We start from the raw sequence: 20,271 nt of genomic DNA on the forward strand, positions 1-20,271 counted from the left end.
TGCTCATCTGGTTCCACCTAAGTGAGTCCCTAGTTCTGTTAATAGTTATGCAATATGGGCCGGGCGTGATGGCTCACACCTGTAATCCCAGCACTTTGGGAGGCCGAGGCGGGTGGATCATGAGGTCAGGAGATCGATACCATCCTGGTTAACACAGTGAAACCCCGTCTCTACTAAAAAAGTACAAAAAATTAGCTGGGCGTGGTAGCGGGCGCCTGTAATCCCAGCTACTTGGGAGGCTGAGGCAGGAGAATGGTGTGAACCTGGGAGACGGAGCTTGCAGTGAGCCGAGATCACACCAGTGCATTCCAGCCTGGGTGACAGAGCAGTCTTGAGGGGGAAGAAAAAAAAATAGTTCTGCAGTATGCATGGATCTGAGGTACACTCTGTCCACATGTTTTCAGTAACTGATGACTTCTTTAGATCTCATCTGAGGCACAGATTCCCCACCGTCCATTAAGCATGTATAAGGTCGCATTTTCCAAGAATTCATTCAGTCAACTAAATGTTCATTGCATGCATTAAACATAAAAGTCCCCGTGTTTCCAGGTAGCAACCACAGGGCAACAGATCGGTTATAAGAGTAAGAATTTAAAGATACTGGTGTCCTTGGATCTTGTGTGGATGACCAGTTGTTTCTCAGACATTACTGTGGAAATCACCTGGGGACATTGTTGAAATGAAGATTCTGATTCTTTAGTTCTGGAGTGGGGCCTGAGATCTGCATCTTTAACAAGCTCCTAGATGATGCTAGGGATGCTGGCTGATACAGTTTGGCTGTGTCCCCACCCAAATCTCATGTTGAATTGTAGCTCCCGTAATCCCCACATGTTGTGGGAGGGACCTGGTGGGAGGTAATTGAATGGTGGGGGTGGGTTTTTCTCCTGCTGTTTTTGTGATAGTGAGTAAGTCTCAGGAGATCTGATGGTTTTATAAAAGGCAGTTCCCCTGCACATGCTCTCTTGCCTGCCACTATGTAAGATGTGCCTTTGGCCCTTTGCTTTCCTCCATGGTTGTGAGGCCTTCCCAGTCAAGCTGAGCTGTGAATCAATTAAACCTCTTGCCTTTATAAATTACTGAATCCCCTGTAAATTACTGAATCCCCGGCATGTCTTTAATAGCAGCGTGAGAACAGACTAATACACTGGCACACCTCATTTAGAGTAGAAAGGGATCTTAGGGTAATACTTCCTGGCTTATTTTTTCTCCTTAGATTTTGCTTCTGCTCTTCCTCTACTTCTCTATTATTGCCACACTGGGCCTTTTCCAGCAGGAACTTTCAGACTCAGAACAGCAATACATTGTTGTAGCATTTGTTGATAGCATTTCAGTATCTTTGCTTTCCACTCTTTACATTTTTATTGATCTTTGCAAAAAAGCTACTGGCGTCTGGGGAGTTTTGTTTAGTAATTAGATAGCTGAAGAGACTCTAGGCCAAGTTTCATTTGCATTATGTAGGGAAGGCCAGACTTCTGGGTCTCATTTACATCCCAAGGCCATGTTTGTCCTAGACCTCTGAGTACATGCTTTGGAGCTGTAGGCAAAGTCCCGGTACTGGGGCCAATTTGCCAGTTCAGTTGTCAGCTTTTAAATTCTCTGGATTCCTACTTGCTAAGGCTAAATCTCTTCAGTAAACAGCTCCCTTGCTGGAGGGCAGTCCTTTGGCTTTGTTATAAATACATTTTGTCAGCTTGTGGAAAATAGAATAAACCTTTGAAAGTCACCACTGGCTAATAAAAGCTTCTTAGATGGCTCTAGATGGCAAGAGGTACTTAAAAGCTACCTATAAAAAGATATATTTTGGTGGGGGTTGGAGAAGAGTTTGAAATTAATTATATGAACTCTGAAAATTCCTGTAAATTCTACATTTACTTTCTGCTGTACTTTAGACCATATATCTTGTCCTGAATTTAATGAGGCATGCTTTTCCAGATCTTCTGTATCGGTGCTATTCAATAGAAATATGATAAGAATTTCACATGTAAGTTTAAATTTTCTAGTTGCCACATTTAAAAAAAAGTAAAAAGAAATGAATGGAATTAGTATAGGTAATATATTTTCTTTAACCTCCTGTGTCCAAAATATAGTCATTTTGACAAAAGCTTAGTGATAATTTATATGCTTTGCTTGTACTTAGAAATCTGGCCTATATTTTACACTCACAGCACATCTGCCATCTTTCAGGTGCTAAATGGCCCCATGTGGCTGTCATATTAGACAGCACAGGTGTATATGCAGAGCAGCTGCAGGTATGACAAGCGCAGTTTTATTTATTTCTTTATCTCATAATTTTCTGTTAATACCAACACATGATTTGCTATAGTGAGGCATATATGGTTAGTTAAGTATTAAAATAAAGATGTAATCTTAAAATCAACCCTAAAAACAAATGGATACTTGAAAAAATAGATAATTATAAATATGCAGAGAATACTAACATGTTGATTGACTTCAGCAATGGCTAACAGAGGTGAGGACCTATAAAAATTGAAAATGTCTGAGACTTCCAGATAATACATTTTTAGCAACATTATTTAAGATAATTTACTGCTCCCATAGGGTAGGTAGGTCCTGTCATGACTCACATTTTATATATGTCATGCCTGAGACCAGAGAAGTTAAGTAATTTGCCTTAGATCACACAGTGGGTAAGTGGTAGATCTAGGATCCGAATGCTAGTCAGTCTGGTTCCAGAGCTCACTTCGTTCAACTCTGTGCCAGAGTGCCTTCTCAGCACATGTCAGTGATACATACATTTGCTTCATCTTTTAAATGGTATGATTGAGGGATAGCGCTCTTTAGTTGAAAAAAGTGATTGATATAATCAGATTATATTGATATAATCAAATTGTTTCATTGATATAATCAAATTGTTCTGGAAAACTGAGGATAAATTAACTCCTTAAATAAATCATGTCCAGTTTGTCATTAATTTAAGTCTTAATTTCAGAGTTACTTTATCTTGGTTTCTGATTGATCTTCAATTTAAACTGAGCCTCAGCATTTTTTCTGCCTATCCCTGATGTGGGGAAAAACAGCTAATAATGTATAAGGCAAACTTTCAGTGTTATTGAGAGCTAAAGTTTACAACTGAATTGGGGAGATAAGCTGTAATACTCATGAGATAGTATTACAATTTACTGTTACTAGCAATCACAGCAGCAGTAACCATTTATTGAGAGGTTACTATCTGCCAAAGCTTGTGTTAAGACTTTACATTCATTATCTTATTTAACTGTAAAAGCAATGCTGTAAAGTTGGTTTTATCTTCATCAATAAATAAGTGCCAGAAACAGTGCCACTATACTCTGAAACAATGAGACGCTGAGAATTATTTTATTGGATTCTGGGTGTCACATTTAAAGGGGGACATTAACAGTGAACAGGTAGGTGAGTGGTCAGAAAAATCATATGATGTTAGGAGAGGTCATAGAACTGTGATCTTTAACCTAAGGAGAGAAGACTTAGTGGACGTAATCGTTATCAGTAAGTATTTGGAATAAAGAATATGATCTAAAGAGAAAACCGACCCTGGCAAAAGGAGTACACTCACTCTGTCTTTCTCTGAGGAATACAGAAAAGAGATTTGCAACATTTTCTTCCTTTGGATTTTAATCCGAAATCAGAAAGAATTTTCGAACAGTTGTTTGAGAAACTAAACCAACTTCCTATCTTGATGCGATGGGACAGAGACTAGGTCACTCCCTGGATATTCTGGATTAAATGATTGCATTTGGAAGATTTGGATTATACGAGGAATTAGGAATTGACCATTGGATAAGTTGTCCATGTCTGATTTTGTAATAAATTGTGTCCTTTAATCAGATTATTTTTATGATAGAAATAATTATTGAGTTGTTTTGTAAATTAAGTTGGAGATTGTGATTAATAGTACAATAATATAATATCAGAGCTCAGACAGACCTTAGAAATCTTGAAGTCTAATGTCATTTTACAAATCAGGAAACAGAGAGAAAGAAAATGAATTAAGGACAGAGTTGGACAAGTACTCAGGTGTTGACTTCAAGTCCACTACTTAAAAAAAAATTATGGTTTCTAATGGGTAGATGAAGAAGACTACATCATTTCTAGTACATTTTTAAAGGTCCTGTTGAATCTTCTCTAGAGTTAACAGAATGAAGTAGCCTGAAGTTCATTTGTTCTAATTAAGGCACACTTGAGTCCTTTTTGGTTATCTTATCTGAACTTGGAATTCAGTGATTTTCCTAAAGAAAAGCTTTCAGTTTGTCAACTTCTTTTATTGTTAGTGTTTTATTTCCCTGGAAACTGCATCTTTTTATTGAAAGGATAAGAAAGGATATAGTGGCTCTCTGAATTTATCCATTCATTCAACAAGTATTTACTGAGGTGTGTGCCAGACACTTCCAAGCACAATTATAGGGTCATTAGCTTTTACTGTGAGATGAGAAACCATCAAATTGTTTTGAACAGAAGATTAGAACATTTTTTTTTCTTCCAAGTATCACTAACAAGTTAAAAGGATTCCCTGGGAGTTTCAGCAAGCTATAGTCCCACTTGCCTTGATTTAATGAGACATACCTTTTGATCTCAGCACACAATTGGGATTAACTGCAGTTTGAGGTCTGCTCCTTATTAGTTATATAACTAAATTTACAATAAAGCCTGCAACTTTTTCCATAAAAACAGAGTATAAACCTGTTAAAAATGTTCTACCATATACTGATTTGAAAACCATTCTGAATTCATGATGGAATTTGAGTGACCTGGGTTTGATGGACAGTTTCACTGATGTTTCGATTTTGGGCAAATGTATTAATTTTTCTGAGCCTCAGTTTCTTTATTAGTACAATGAGGATAAAACTTGTTACACAGGAGTGTTTTTGAGGGTTGAATGATTTAAGGGAAATCATGATTGTGAAATGCGCAGACCCATGTCTAGCGCATTGTAAATATTCAATAAAAGCACAGCCATTATTATGATAATTTAGTCAAGGGGATGTTAAACATGGGTAAAAGTTGTTTTGAAGCTAGATTGAGGGTTCTAATTCAGAGCCTTAAATTATTTTTAGTTTAAAGCTCAGACAAAATGTCTTTAATGCCTTTGTCTAAAGGTCCTGACATTGAAACAAGTATTAAAATGACACCTCTATCTTAATTAACACTGTTTGTTTTGCATGTGTATGAATTAATCCTTTTAAATGTCACTAGCTGTTTTGGTGGTGTCACAACTTGACAAATGCTGCCTCCCTCATTCCACAGGTATTACCAATTTTGGACCAGTTCTGGTGGTTCAGCTATCAATTAAAGCAGTCAGAGAAGGCCCTGCCTGTAGGTCACAGTTGACCCTAGCCACAGGACACTCAGGGAAGTGGTGCACTGTGAAACCTCCCAGTGAGTGTCAGGAGTCTGTGTGTCGTGTGTGTGTGTGTGTGTTGAGTGTGTGTGTGTGTTGAGTGTGTGTGTGTTTGTGTTTTCTGTTTGCCAAGATTATTGTCCTCCGAGAGAGTGAACACATGACCTTATGACTCTGTAGCCAAGTTCACTCCTGTAATATCTTTTTATTTGCATATTTTTACTACTGGAAATTTAGTCTGAGTTAGTTCAATACTGTATCTAGACCAGTGTCTGGTCAAAAGTTTTAAATCTGACTTGCTCAAATTTCAATCTCCATGCGAGATGAGGGGGAGACCCTATGTAAAACTGAATTGGGCTCATGTAAAACCCGTGTTTCTGGTGCCCTGTTTTCCTCGGGCTATGGCTGGCAGCTTCTTCTACCCCAGTTTTGTATTTCACTTTCCTGGGGCTGATGTCAGCTAGCCAAGCTGATAAATTTATTTGGATTCATAGGAGAGAGTTAGAGGATCATGTGGTCGTTTTAACTGTCTTTGAAGGCAGGATTTTGCTTTCCTCACTCCTCAGTTATTTGAAAGCACTTTGGCAAAACTGAGATCACTGCATTACTGTTAGTGTAACATTGCAGCTTCGTGGATCTGTTAGTGAAGGTGATCATCGGGGAAATTACAGATCATGGGAAGATGAGTGGAGGACAGGCCTCTGGAGAAGGTATTCATAGGCACAGGCAACCTTTTTCAGATTGTGTAATTACTTTAAAATATTCTGTTTAAACATTTTTAATTAAAATTTGTTTCCTTAGTACCAAAAGTACCCTGGTGATTGTAGATTGCCTGGGTGGGGACGAGGAGAAGTTGCCAGTTTAAGCCAGACCACGTGGAGTGGGAATGAGGGAAAGGTGGCTTCCGGAAGAAAAGAGGTTTTCTGTTACCAGAAGAAGGAGTGCTGGCCAGGCAGGAACAGCAGATGTCCCTGGCAGAGGAAATGGTGCTGGCCGGAGGAAGCATATGCCGTACAGAGGAATATCGAGCACAAAGGCCATGGGTAGAAAAGAGCGTCGCATATGAAGAACTGAAAGAAGGCCAGGCTGTGGAGCCAAGTGAGGAAGAGTGGGTGGAGCTATAGGAATGAAGGAACGGGATTGCAAAGACAAGATGGGGCCAGATCATGCAGGGCCTTATGGCTAAAGGAGGGTGCCTGGATTTTTATCCTGTGAAAATGGAAGGTCATTGAAGAGGTTTAAGCAGTTTAGCCTTTTAAAAAGATCACTCTGGATGCCCTGTGGAGAATGGATTGAAGAGGGCAAGAAAGGAAGCAGAGGGATTAATCAGGGAGCTTTTGTAGGTGAGAGATGAAGGTTTCTCGGACAGGGATGGTGGCAGCTGTGATACAGACAAGTGGAAAGATAAATGAGCCACATTTTGTGTAGATCAACAGAACCTGATGATTGATGGGGTGTAAGGAAAGGAAGAATGACGTAGATTTCTGCCTCGATTAATGGGGATTCATGGAGTTGCCATTTATTGAGATGTAGCACTCTTGTTGGATATCGCTTTGTGTTACTCACATCCTTCCACCTCGACGGTAAGCTTCTTAGATCAAAGATAAGGCACCATTTCATCTTTCTTCACCATTAATTCTAGCACAGTGCTGAGGCATTAGAACAGCCACTGAGTTGTATATATATTGGGTGGGTAGTTGATCCAAACCCCACTTGCAGGGTGGCTCTTGAGAGACGGCTTAAAGGAATAAAAACAAGTGGCATTTGTTAGGATATTTATTGTTGTTGGTTTTCAGATTTCTTTAAGATGATGCAAGTTATGTAAGAAGAAGTTACTATGAGCATAGAAAATGTAATCAGACCTCACAGCTAAGGAGATTTGCCCAAGATAATTTATTGATAGAGTTGGGACATTCTCTAATTCCTAGTATTCTCATTAAATCATCTAACCTATACTTGTTATTTTGGGTAATTTTTGTTTCCTGACTAAAATCTGTGTTTCTTTTTTCTTTGCTCTTCTACATGTTAAAAATAAAACAAAATACCAAATTTCTTCACCTTTGATGCTTTGAGCTTCTCAGTTCCTTCTGGTCTCTTTTTTTTTTTCTCCTTTCCAAAACTGATTCCGAAGGACCCGTGAAAAGAGAGTGAAAGCAGAAGAAATCTGTCCAGTCACTCAGCAACACCCACCTGAGGTAATAGGGCCAATGAAACCGCTTCAAAAATTGTTCTAGAACAAAAAATGGCTTCTAGAACATTGTGCAGTATCTAGCTCCAGTGCCCAGGAGGTGCTCACTGATTACTGAGACTCAGCCCCGCTACCTTGTGTTTTTACATCCATAGCCTTTGTCATCTCTGGCATGCTCTTTATTTCTTCCTAAGAGAATTTTAAAACCTGAGGAATTGAATACAGGCTGTCTGAAAAAGAATGCTTACAGAACCCAAGTTATCTTTACCTGGAGTCCTGACCATGCAGACTGCTGTTTATTAGAACACAGACAGTCACATGGTGGGCTCGGCCCTGGCTCGCAGTCAGCTTTGAAGCCTCCATGGCAAATGGCAAGCTCCATTCCAACAAGTGCTCACATTCCTGGGCAAACACAAACTTTTTATTCTATGTCATTTTCCCATTGCTGTAGACTTGTGAAACAGTGATTAAGAGAATTTCAGAAACCAAAGTTATTTTCCCTGCTCTTATTTGCATATTTCTGTTCCTTAGAAGTTTCTAAGGTAAAAAAGTCTTCAAAGTTTGGGGACTGTCTTCCACACCTTCAACACTTTTTAAACATGTGATAGTGTCATTAATGTTCTTGTGAATAATGGCTTAAGTAGAGTGATTGGAAATAGAGCTCTGGAGGAGCTTGGCATGGGGGTTGGGGGAGCATTGCTGAGTTGGGTAATTAGGCAGCTACAACCGTGTAGAACAGAAGTGATGATTAGACTAATTAGGAGAGCCATTTCATAAGTGCTGTGGTAGACCCAAGGGCAATGGCCTAGAAATGCGGCCTTCCCTGATTTATTTGATTGATGAAAAGCAGGTTTTCCACTTGCGGGTTTATTTACTTTTTAAATTAGAGATTTGTTTGCCTCATTTTCATCTGTTACAGTTTCATTTCCAAGATAACAGAGAGGCAAAAGTGTCTTATTTGCAGTTTGGATACAGGGCTTTCATGCTTTTGCTTTCATTCACTTTACTACATGATTCTAGAGGAGCGGATTTATCAGGGCACTTTTAGTCAAATCTTTGCAAAGGACTCACATGTTTTATTTAGTCAGAATTCAATCCAAGCAGCTTTTCTAGTGACAGGCTGCTTTCTGGTCGCCTTTATACACCTAACTTTTTCATGTATATATATATACACACATATATATATATATATTAACATTCATTGGTGCTTACTGTGTTCCAAGCACTGTTAAATACGAGGGATTCAAAGCTATCTAGCTGTAAAGGGCTTTGTTTTGTTCAGTGTTATTGCCCCAGTTGCTAGCATGGTGCTTGGCTTATGGTAGGTGCTATGTAAATATTTGTTGAAAGAATGAGCAAATTAAAGGCTAGGCCCTTGTTTTGTATTTTGTGTGTACACTCAGATTTAGCTTATGTAATTGCGGCTCATTTTGCAAAACGGATTTATTATTTTTTCTTTGTTTTTCTTTTTTTTTGAAACAGGGTCTTGCTCTGTTGCCCAGGCTGGAGTGCAGTGGCACAATCATGGCTCACTGCTGCCTCAACCTCTTTGGCTCAGGTGATTCTCTCACCTCAGCCACCCACGTAGCTAGGACTATAGGCACATGCCACCAGACCTGCCTAGTTTTTAAAAATTATCTGTAGAGATGGGGTTTCACTGTGTTGCCCAGGGTGGTCTTGAACTCCTGGCTTCCAGTGATCCTCTGCTTTGCCCTTTCAAAGTGCTGGGATTACAGGCAGAGATTTTTGGGAGGCTGAGGTGGGTGGATCACAAGGTCAGGAGATCGAGACCATCCTGGCTAACACGATGACACCCCGTCTCTATTAAAAACACAAAAAATTAGCCGGGCGTGGTGGCGGGTGCCTGTAGTCCCAGCTACTCAGGAGGCTGAGGCAGGAGAATGGTGTGAACCCGGGAGACGGAGTTTGCAGTGAGCTGAGATTGCGCCACTGTACTCCAGCCTGGGCAAAAGTGCGAGACTCCGTCTCAAAAAAAAAAAAAAAAAAAAAAAAAGAAAAAAAATTTCTGTAAATAAATCTCATTTATTTCCTGGTAGTTTTAAAGTTTAAGCTAAACCTCAAACAATTTTCTTCTAAAACATAATAAATAATACCAAGAGTGTTGTATATCTTTTAAAAATAAAAGTGTGGAGTGAAAATGTTTTGCCAAATTATCAGGTATAGTTTGCAAAGCACTATTATGCATAGTATGTTGTTCGCCTCTCTGTGACAATACCATTAACCTATTTGTGCTGGAGGTTGCAAATTATTTTGTAAAAAAAATCAGACCTTGACGATGACCTTGAGCAGTAGGATATACATAACTTCCACAAGCTTAGCGTTCCAATAATGGAACACTAGGCATAAATAGGTTAAAGTAGGCCCACAGTGTGTGAGGTCTGGAAAAGTGAGTTGATTTTCCTCAAGTCCTCATGGATTAGCCATGGGAGCAAGTTCCTCATCTGCCCACTGCTGCCTTTGTTCTACCTCATCTTGGTCTTCCCTTAATGGAGGACTCTCTTTTGTACCCAAGTTTGCAAATGGCTACATTAGCCCCTTGTGTTTAAAGAATCCTTTAAGGGCATTTAGCGATAAGTGAAGTGTCTAACTCTTCAAAAACAGCCATAGTAATATATGTGCTAACCGGATAAAGAAGTACAGCATCATTAAAAAAAGGCTTGTGAGATTTTTTTTTCAAACATTGAACTTCTTTTTTTTTTTTTTTTTGAGACCATTTTATTTCCAGAAAGAGCTTATGGACTTCATGAGAATGTGTAGTGAAGCAGAAAAAGCCAGAGCGACCTTATTGAATTCTCTGATCCTTGAGTGTATTTTTCTGATACAAAATGGGGTAATAATACCAACCTTGCAAGTGTGTTCTGGGAATTAAATCGGAAACAGTGCAACTCATATGAGGTACCCAGTATTTGATAGTAAAGACAAAATAAAAGCACAAGCAAAAACAAGTAAAAAACTTAACACCAAGGGGTGAAAACAATCCATGTGCCTTTGAAAACTTGATAACTGAAATTCTAATTACAGTCATTTATATCTATTCATTAATGCAGTTTCTCCAGGGACCTCTACTGTTAACCCAATTTCAGTTATTCTCTGTATGTGAAAGCATCAAAATTATTTTCTTTTTAAGATAAAAGTCCTAAATTCATTTTGAACCTGCATAATTAATCTAAATTAATGAGGTTTTGTTACATTGTTATCCAATGTGTATTTTAAGGTTCTATTGCTGTGCTACCCTACATTTTGTGACCTTGAAATTTTAGATACAACTGTAATCTTGGTCTTTAAATAGAACTTTGAGTAACAAAGTGAGGTGGAATATTGACAGCAAACTTTGATAATAAAATGTAATTACAATATAATATTATTACTTTGGAGTTAGAAAGTGTCCATTAAAAAAAGTATCCATCAATGTCCAAATTAAATAGGAAATATTTAATTGGCTTCTAGGAAAATGAAATACATCATTCTAATATTTTAATATTTAGAAAGAAAAGATCTCATTACAACTTAAAAAATGATTTTTTTCTGATAACTACCATTGACTTCATTTAAATGTCTGCTTTTAGTAGTCAAGTCCCAGAAGAAAATGCTATTTTTAGGAGTATGTTTAACTGAAAAAGCTCATATTTCTATTCAAGTTTAGGCAATTCCTCTTGACAAGACAAGTAAACTAATGTTTCATGATTAAGTCCCCAAGTATCTCAGACTTAAGCAAAGACCCCAAATCATAGTTCTCAGCTTTCTTTCAAAATATGTTTTATATCATCTATTAACTAGGGAATTCCTGATGCCTTCCTATTAGGATAAATAAGCAAGAAACACCATAGGACAGTGATTGTATTCTTAAGTATTAGGGAGTTTAGAGCCCCAGATATTCTATATGCAGACCTCTGTGCTTATGTTTGTTCATTTTAATGAGACTCCAAAGACTCACAATTCTATAGGGGTTATAGTGTTTCAGTTTCAGAGCCAGGTAAAGATAGGGCAGCCCTCTGTTCTATAAAAGCGATGTTCTCACTCATAGGTGGAAATTGAACAATGAGAACACTTGGACACAGGAAGGGGAACATCACACACCGGGGCCTGTCGTGGGGTGAGGGGAGGGGGGAGGAATAGCATTAGGAGATATACCTAATGCAAATGATGAGTTAATGGGTGCAGCACACCAACGTGGCACAGGTATACCTATGTGGCAAACCTGCACATTGTGCACATGTACCCTAGAACTTAAAGTATAATAATAAAATAAAAAAATAAGCGAAGGATGACCGGGCGTGGTGACTCTCACCTGTAATCCCAGCACTTTGGGAGGCCAAGGCAGGCAGATCATTTGAGGTCAGGAGTTTGAGACCAGCCTGGCCAACATGGTGAAACCCCATCTCTACTAAAAATATAAACATTAGCCAGGCGTGGTGGGGGGCACCTGCCATCCCAGCTACTCTGGAGACTGAGACATGAGAATCACTTGAACCTGGAGGGCAGAGGTTGCAGTGAGCCAAGATGGCACTACCATACTGCAGCCTGGGCAACAGAGTGAGACTCTGTCTCAAAAAAAGCAAGAAGAAGAAGAAGAAAAAGAAAAGCGAAGGGTGATGGGTCGGGGTTAGGACTGTTTCCTGGTGACATTGAGCTGGTTAAGTTGGTGGATCTATGAGGGCAAACTTGGAAGTGTTGGCTGCCTTCACGGCCTCCAAGGTCTTTGCCTTGTGCACTGGGGCTTGGCAGTACTACCCCACGGTCAGGTTGATAGGAGTGTGATCTTTTTTGTCTATCTTATGAGATAATAATGAATATTTAATTTTATTATTTGGATAATATTTTCAAATAACGTGAAAAATTAAAAAACCTCAACACTTTTTATAGCCACAATTAAGGAATTAAAATACAATTTGGTAAGACTACAAAATTCACAAAATTATATTATGGCCTCGTTTTAAAAACTGAAAGTTTGTTTTTTCCAATGCTCAAATGGTTTCTTTGATAACATGTTTTGAGAGCATTCTTTAAAAAAATGTTACTACCCCATTTTTTTGATATTTTTAATGCATGCACTTAATCCTGTTTAAGTTTTTAAAATAATTCTGGTTGATTGTTTTCAAATATTTTAATGCAGTGATGTCTTCATGGGCTATAAATTTGTACCATAATGTAAAGACATTATGTGAGGATCATTTTAATGCATGAATACCTGGGCTTTAAGTAAGGATCTGTTGAGAGTTGTGTAGTTCAGTCATGTGTTTTAACAACTAGAGAGTCAGCTCTATTGTAAACATATAGGCATAGCTTGTTTTATTGTGCTTTGCAGATATTATAATTATTATTATTTTAATTGAAGGTTTGTGACACCTCTGTGTTGATCAAGTCTTTCAGCATCATTTTTCCACTGTGCTCACTTTATGACTCTCTGTCACCTTTTTGTAATTCTTGCAATATTTTAAATTTTCTCATTATTATTATTATATCTATTATTATGATCTGTGATCAGTGATTTTTTTTTTTTTTAATAATGAGATAGTGTCTTGCTCTGTGGCCCAGGCTGGAGTATGGTAGCACAATCATATTTCACTGCAACCTTGAACTCCTGGGCTCACGTGAACCTCTTGTCTCAGCCTCCTGGGTAGCGACAGCATCTGGCTATGTTGCTCTGGCTGGTCTCCAACTCCTGGACTCAAGCAGTCCTCTTGCCTCAGGCTCCCAAAATGGTAGGATTACAGGCATGAGCCACTGTACCTGGCCAGTCAGTGATTTTTGATGTTACTCTTGTAATTGGTTTGGGACCTCAAGAACTGTGTCCATGTAAGATGGAGAACTTAATAAACATCGTATGTTTTGACTGCTCCATGACTGGTCCTTCCCCTGTCCCGCTATTCCCTGAGACACAACAATGTGAAATTAATCCAATTCATAACTCTATAATGGCCTCTAAGTGTTCAAGTGGAAGGAACAGTTGCATGTTTTTCACTTGAAATCAAAGAAATGATTAAGCTTAGTGAGAAGGGCATGTTGAAGCCAGGCGAAAAGCTAGGTCTCTTGCACCAACAGTTAGCCAAGTTGTGAATGTAAAGGAAAAGTTCTTGAAGGAAATTCAAAGTGCTACTTCAGTGAATATGTGAATGACAAGAAAGCAGAAGCCTTATTGCTGATATGAAGCAAACTTGAGCCATCTGAATGGAAGAACAAATCGCTACAACATTCACTTTAAACAAAGCTAATCCAGAGCAAGCCTCCAATTCTGTGAAGGCCGAGAGAGGTACAGGTAAGAAAGCTGCAGAAGGAAAGTTGGAAGCTAGCAGACATCGGTTCATAAGGTTTACAAGGTTTAAGGAAGGAGGCCATCTTTATAACATAAAGGTGAAGCAGCATTTGCTGATGTAGAAGCTGCATCAAGTTATTCAGAAGATCTAGCTAAGACCATTGATGAATGAGAGTTTCAATGTAGACAGAACAGCCTTCTATTGGGAGAAGATGCCGTCTAGAACTTACATAGCTACAGAGAAGTCAATGCCTGGCTTCAAAGCTTCAACAGACAGGTTGACTCTTGTTAGGGGCTAATGCAGCTGGTGACTTGAAGTTGAAGCCATTGCTCATTTACCATTCTGGAAATCCTAGGGCCCTTCAGAATTATGCTAGATCTACTCTACTTGTGCTCTATAAATGTAACTACCAAGCCTGGATGACAGTACGTCTATTAGCAGCATGGTTTACTGAATATTTTAAGCCAACTTGAGGCCTACTGCTTAGAAGAATATTTCAAAATATCCCTGCTTTTCAGCAATGCACCTAGTCACCCAAGAGAGCTGATGGAAATCTACAAGGAGATGGACGTTGTTTTCATGCCTGTTAACACAGCATCCATTCTGCAGCCAATGGATCAAGGAGTCATTTTGACTTTAAGTCTTATTATTTAAGAAATATATTTCTTTTTTTTTTTTTTTTTTTTTGGCGCGGAGTCTTGCTCTGTGCCCCAGGCTGGAGTGCAGTGGCGCGATCTCGGCTCACTGCAAGCTCCGCTCCCCCGGGTTCACGCCATTCTCCTGCCTCAGCCTCCCGAGTAGCTGTGACTACAGGCGCCCGCCACCTCGCCCGGCTAATTTTCTTGTATTTTTAGTAGAGACGGGGTTTCACCGTGTTAGCCAGGATGGTCTCGATCTCCTGACCTCATGATCCGCCCGTCTCGGCCTCCCAAAGTGCTGGGATTACAGGCTTGAGCCACCGCGCCCGGCCAAAGAAATATATTTCATAAGTCTGTAGCTGCTATAGATAGTAATTTCTCCAATGGATGTGGGCGAAGTCAATTGAAAGCCTTCTGAAAAGAATTCACCATTCTAGATGCCATTAAGAATATTTGTAATTCATGGGAGGATGTCAAAATACTAACACGAATAGGAGTTTGGAAGAAGTTGATTCCAACCCTCATGGATGACTTTAGGGGTGAGTTCAAGACTGCAGTGGAGAAAGCAGCTACAGATTTGATAGAAATAGCAAGAGAACTAGAATTAGAAATGGAGCCTGATGATACGACTGAATTACTACAATTTCATGATGAAACATTAGTGGATGAGGAATAGCTTCTTATGAATGAGCAAAGAAAGTGGTTTCTTGAGATGGGATTTACTCCTGGTGAAGATGCTGTGAACATTGTTCAGATGACAACAAAGGATTTAGAATATTCCGTAAACTTAGTTGATAAAGTAGTGGTAGGGTTTGAGAAGACTGACTTCAGATGTGAAAGAAGCTCTACTGTGGGTAAAATGCTGTCAAACAACATTGTATGCTACAGAGAAATCTTTTGTCTTAAGAGACCGTTGATGTGACAAACTTCATTTGTGTCTTATTTTTTAAATTGCCACAGCCACCCCGGGTTTCAGCAGCTACTACCCTGAACAGTCAGCAGCCATCGGTATTGAGGCAAGTCCCTTCATCAGCACAGAGATTACAACTTACTGAAGCCTCAGATGATTGTCAGTATTTTTTTTTAGCAACAAAGTATTTTTTAAATCAAGATGTGTACATTGACATTGTTTTCTTTTTAGATATAATGCTCTTCCACAGTTAATAGACTGCAGTATAGTGTCAACAACTTTTATATTCACTGTGAATCACTGGAGTGATTCACTTTGTTGTGATGTTTGCTTTATTGTGATATTCGCTTTATTGTTGTGCTCTGGAATTGAACCCACACAGTCTCCAGAGTATGCCTGTATATACAGAATCTTAACAGGAAGTATTCTGAATACTTTCCAAGTGCTAGCTTACTTATTCCTCAGGTTGTTATAACCTGATGAGTTTGTTTTATGGTTATCTCTATTTTCCAAAGACACAGGGACGTTAAGTACCTTGTCCAAGGTCACCCACTAGTAAGTGATAGAATCTAGACTTAAGTTCATTTGGTGTGGCACTGGAGCCTGCATTGTTTAAATCACCATAGGAGTCTTTCTGCTTCAATAAAGTGGACCTTTTTTTGGGGGGGGTGGCGGGGGGTGACCTGTGGCTTTCCTTGCTTCTTTCCTGATTTCTATATGTCTTGAAACCACTATGTTTCGTTCATCTCTTCATTCAACAAATATTTATTGAGTATCCATTATGTGGTGCTGAGGGCTAGCAGTATCCAGGTGGACCCTGATGTGTTACAGCCTCTGTGCCCAACACTCACTGACTGTTGTAGCTTAATGTCTAGGAGGGAAGACAGGCATGACAAAGGGAAACTCACTGGGGAGGGGGCAGGGACAGGGGAGCCAGGGTGCAAAGAACTCTCTGAAACTAGGACCTGAGAGGTGTAAAAGATTTAGCCAGGTTGGGAAGGGGGTGTGAGGAGAAGAGGGTGGTATTCCAGTTAGAGGGAGTAGCTAAGTGCAAAGACCAGTGATCAGAGGATGTGAAAAGAGTTCAGAGAACTGAAAGAGGTTTACTGTGGCTGAAGCACTCAGTGTTCTGAAATAGGAGTGGGGATGGTGAAGGGTGTAAATAGTATTAAAGTGTTCTAAGATCAGGCAGTAGGGTTAAATAATGGATTAACTTTGCCCTTTGATCAGTTGGATATATTTATTGTAAATTTCTAGGATAATAAAAGCCTTAAAGCAGAGTGTATAGCATCTAAACTTGTGTGTGTGTGGAGGGAGAGAGGGAAAAATAAAAACAAGACTCAATCAAAAGGAGGCAAGAAAGGAGAGAAAGACAAAATAGAGGAGGTGAATAGCACAAATAAGATGGTAGATGTAAACCCTAATGTATTTGTAATTATATTAGATGTGTATGTTCTAAAATGTACCAATTAAAAGATAAAGATTGTCAGACTGATAAAACCCAACCAACCAATCAACTAACCCAACCAGCCATGCAACCAACTAATCCAACTAGGTGCTCCTTTCACCTGACAGAGAGGGAATACCTCCAGGAAATGAGAAATGACAAGAGGTGGCCATAAGATAAGCTACCTCCATCTCCTTCCCTGTCTGTCTACCCTGGAAGCCACCACATTCTCAGGAAAGCCACCGGGTTTCCCACTATGAGTGCAACGGAGGTGGTCCTGGGAGGTTAGCAGTGTCTGGGTTACTCAGGTCTGGCTTTCCCAGCAGCTTGTGAGGAACTTTTTGGCAGAGGTGCAGTGTCACTCACATCCCTCGTGCCTTCTTCCATAGTGTTTGGCAGGCGGTAGCCCTTTAAGTAGCATTTATCATGTGTGTACATTTGATTTCCATATGAGATTGTAAACTCTTTGCAGGACAGAGAACCTGTTATACCTTTGAGTTTTCCTCATATCTACTACAACATAGATCAGTGTGTAGTGAGTGATTCTTACTTAATTCTGTCAAGATGAAAGCTGATTTCTGTAGAGGGATACTGTTCTACGTTTCAGCGATTTGGAGGTTTGTTTCCACATCTTTCTTTTAGTTGTAGCAAGAATTTCTATTAAACTCCATTCATTGGGTCAGAGACTCTTGTGGTGTTAGTGAATAATTTGTCCCTTGCGTAGCACCCTGTCTACACTTGTGAGTTCATTGGCCAGTCAGTGGCTTCAACTCCAAGCTCTAACAAGAAGAATATATTCTTTTTTAATTTTAAAGAGCATGATTTATTTAGCATAAAAATAAATGCTTCACTCATATAGAAGCTGTAATGAGATATTAGTAGTAAAATAATAAAAATATTTTCCTTGGAAGAACTGCTGGGCAGACCATATCAAAACAGCAGTTTCTGTTTTTGGAATGAAAGATGCTATTGATTCTATTAATCCAAATGCCAACAGTTCTCTGGTTGAGTAAGAATGTGCTGCCTAAGAGAAAACTCACTTGGCGTCATGTAAGAGCTGCTTATTATGAATAGAAAGAAATTACATAATCCAAAGTAAAAGCAAGTCATTCTGCTTTTAATTACAGTGTATAAACTTTAAAACATGGGCCCAGGGTCTAGTTGGATATACTTCTTTGCAGTAGATATTTTGGAAGCACACAGTGAAAAATACAACAAAGATGGCTATGTGCTGGCCGCCCCCCAGTGTCCTGGTGGTTTCACGTTTAGTGACTGTATTCAGTTATTGTGAAATCACAGGATTTTAAAGCAGGCAAAAGACCTCAGAAGTCTCTTCTTACCCATTTGTCCCCCACATGAGAAAATAAGCCCCCAGTGGTGAAGGGATTTTACTGAGGTCGCATAGTGAACTCTGGAAGGAACGTAGGCATTTGGACTCCTGTCTGGCTTTCTTTGAGACTGAGCTTCTTCGCTGCTGCCTGGAAGCTCTTCTGTGGTTGTGGCCTCTTGCTGGCTTTAGTGTAGTGATAAGGGGATAGCCATGAGGGTAGAGGGTAGGTGGAGGAAGAGAGAGAGGTTGAAAGAGAGAATGAGTCATTGTCATTGAGAGGGATTGAGAAAGAAGATGATAAAGAAAGAAGTATGTCTGCTTTGCTGCTTCTCAGAAGTGGTACCAATAAAGCAGTGCTCTGAGGCAGTGTCTGGTGCATAAGTGAGCTGCGGAGCCTGGCAGTGGTTGGGGTGTGGGAACATTCTATACCTGCCACTGGCTCCTCCTCATTCCTGTGCTGTAAACCCCATTGTGAGGTTACTGTGTCTGTTCTTGTTGCCTCTAATCCAGTCCAACCATACACGTAGCTGTCTCAGGTTATGGAGAGATGTTAAGGAGAGAAGGGGCAAATTGAAATGTGCATATTTTAAACTTTGTTCATTTTCAGATTTTTTGAATCTTAGCACAAGGATTTCCTGAGCATAACCTCACATTTCTCTTTCTATTTGCAAATCTGAACAAAATCCTATGACCTTTGTTGCTTACTCAGAGCTGGACATTGTAAGAGAAGTCATGATGCAAACTGATTTTCTGAAAGTATTTTGAATGTTTTAGTTATTCTTTCCCAGTTCACTCAGAGTCCGTTATGGATTTGCTGCTGTCAGAAAAAGTGTTGAAACCCAGCGTGTGGATGTGCAGTGTTGCTTTTAGCCTTGCAGGCAGTGCCCTCTGGACTTCAGCAAACTTCAGCTCTGACCCGAGTTACCTGCTTTGGCTCCTATTGCATTTACCTGGGGCCAGATTCTGGCTTTGAAATCTCTCCCTGAAGTCAGGTGGGAGCCTGGCCCAATGGAGAATGGCAGTCTTAGGCACCGATGATCAATTGCTGTTTTCCTTGCTAGCATCATGATATCGAACGTACGAGTTCTCAGTAAATCATGTATTGTTTACTTGTTTTTGCTCAAAAGTCCATCTCTGGTTACATCATTGGAAGCCTCTCAGTTTAACCTCTTCCTTTGTAGCTTCTATGGTTGGAAATAAATTGCGACAGTTAAAATCTTACTGCATGAGTAATATGTGTTGATTTTAGGAAAATCAGAAAATAGGGATAAGTAAAAAGAAAAAAATATGAATAATTTATAATCCATCTGCCAGAGAGACCACTGGTAACATTTTGGTGGTGCATGTGTAAATTTTTAATGTACACTTATTTACATAACATTAAATATGTTTTAATAAAAATGACTTTGGGCTGTATATATGATTTTGTACCAACATTTCTCATATGACACGTTCTATACATCTCTCATATCAGTAAATACAATTTTGTATTTTCAAAAGACAAATCTCTCTATCTTTTTAAATACAGGTACGTATAAAGTAAAAAGGCCTATTATCTCTCAATCCATGTGACATGTTAAAGTGATTAGTAATAAAGCAAGTAACATTATTTGGTTGCTGACTATATGCTGGGGACTGTTTTATTTATAAGATCCTTTAACCCCCACAAAAGTCATCAGAAGTAGTTGCTATTATTAATCCTGTTTTACAGATGAGGATACTGAGGCTAAGTGTTTAAGACAATTCCCAAAGCCATACAGCTAGTAGGAAATGAGCTCAGATAGTCTGGCTCAAGAACCCTTTTTTTTTTTTTTTTTTTTTTTTTTTTGAGACGGGGTGTTGTTCTGTTGCCCAGGTAGAGTGCAGTATAGTCTAGGCTCACTGCAACCTCTGCCTTCCGAGTTCAAGCGAGTCTCCTGCCTCAGCCTCCTGACTACCTGGGATTACAGGTGTGTACCACCACACCCAGCTAATTTTTGTATTTTTAGTAGAAATGGGGTCTCACCGTGTTGGCCAGCCTGGTCTCGAACTCCTGACCTCAAGTGATCTACCCACCTTTTCTTAACCACACACATACGGTTAGACTTTAAAAACAAAGTCAAACAATAGTCTATCTCTATTTTTTAAGAAATCTTTCTCTATCAGCAT

The 20,271-nt window shown here is 39.4% G+C and overlaps 1 protein-coding gene and 1 non-coding gene across 4 annotated transcripts in view; one reads left to right on the forward strand and one right to left on the reverse strand.

The window, feature by feature from the left end:
• Window positions 1-20,271, forward strand: part of PSD3 (pleckstrin and Sec7 domain containing 3) — a 702,311-nt gene that overhangs the window by 237,550 nt on the left and 444,490 nt on the right. The window lies entirely within an intron of this gene.
• Window positions 17,434-17,587, reverse strand: LOC126961908 (small nucleolar RNA SNORA62/SNORA6 family). The gene has a single exon (XR_007728488.1). It is a non-coding gene; the product is annotated as a small nucleolar RNA SNORA62/SNORA6 family (small nucleolar RNA).

Source organism: Macaca thibetana, chromosome 8 (assembly GCF_024542745.1).
Source record: "Macaca thibetana thibetana isolate TM-01 chromosome 8, ASM2454274v1, whole genome shotgun sequence".
Lineage (NCBI taxonomy): Eukaryota > Metazoa > Chordata > Mammalia > Primates > Cercopithecidae > Macaca > Macaca thibetana.